Genomic DNA, 1,469 nt, shown 5'->3' with positions numbered 1-1,469 from the left:
TGCAATTTTTTCCACCAATTGAAATGTCTTTACATCCACATTAACATGAATTCAACAGACTGTAGTAAACAGATAAATGGAGGCAGAAGATGTCTTTCAGTCATCAATGCTCATATTCGGTGACACACAGGAGCTCTTTCAAGCTGGGCACCGTTTCATTCACAACACCTGTCCCATCAACCAGGAAATACTTTAATAATCCCAGGCAGGGATTACTTTAGTTACATTACTCCATCTGTAATAGAGTGACTATAGAACCAGTTTGATAGAACACTATTTCATACAATACATAAAATTAGGGGGTCCCCGCTCCATCTCGCCATCAGTTTGGGGGTCCTTAGCCTGGAAAATGTTGAAGACTCCTGATTTAGACTATATTTGGTTAAATAGGAAACCTTTTCAAAGTGGAATAAAGTCCTAATTCCACATTGATCAGAGCCAGTGATGCTTTAAACATTGATAAACAGCATCTAGTGAGTTTAGTGCTGATAAGGTTTATATTAATGTAGAAGAAATGCTGCTGTTCTCTTTAAACTAAATCTGTCCTGATGCTCAGATTAAGCTTAAAAAAAGAGCATGAATATTTCTGCAATGGACCAATGAAGATGAGGACCAATAGAGTCCCTACCAAAGCTGGAATCAAACCTTGGATTAAAGGGAGTTTGAAATACGGATAGATTCTGCCCCCTACTGGCCTGTAGTGGACACTCCAGCCCCCAGCAGCAGGTCCAGGTGACATAGAGTCAGGCTGAGGTCTGATTCACACCAGGACTCCTGGACCAGCAGAGCTCACTAAGGAGGAGCAACAGAACCTCTGTTAGATCTGGACTCTCTATTGCAGAGCATCTCTATTATTCTTCATCTACATTTCCTTTTATTTATCAGCCTCTGTAACGAGCTAAAGAAGTGATCTAATGGATTTTCATGCTGAAGAAGCAGACTGAATGAAAGCTGCATGAAATGGAGAGCAGAGACGTGTGGCTACAGTCTGCTATCCTGGAAATATCAGCTCATCGTCCTCTGATGCAGGGCTTCTGAACTGCACCGTGTTAAAGATGATCTGTGGAGCATGTGGTCGTACTGTAATTATAGTCATAAAAAAATAATCAGGGAAATTGAATTCCATCCAGTCTGCTTTACAGCGTCTCATTGTGGTGATTAGGGGGTCGGCTTGAGGGCGAATGCATGACAGCGCTCTGAAAGGCCTCCATCAGCTTCGCTCAGAGCTGAACTCTGAGTGATCGATCCCAGAGAAATCAGTTTGAAAATATCTGACTGGGTGGGAATGTCTATAATACCAAGAAAAAAGGAAAAGTCGCTCATATTCAGAATTCAAACTTCTGAAAGTTCTTTAAATCTGAAATGATTCCATCCTGTTCAATAAATGATCAGTGTTTTTAATTCAGAGTAATTTCCATGTGAATATGCTTTACTGGAGGCATCCATGTAAAGCATATTCACATGGAAAT

This window comes from Cyprinodon variegatus, unplaced genomic scaffold, assembly GCF_000732505.1.
Source record: "Cyprinodon variegatus isolate N-32 unplaced genomic scaffold, C_variegatus-1.0 Scaffold866, whole genome shotgun sequence".
Classification (NCBI taxonomy): Eukaryota; Metazoa; Chordata; class Actinopteri; order Cyprinodontiformes; family Cyprinodontidae; genus Cyprinodon; species Cyprinodon variegatus.
The sequence above is the reverse complement of the archived record's forward strand: the minus strand, read 5'-3'. Positions refer to the sequence as shown.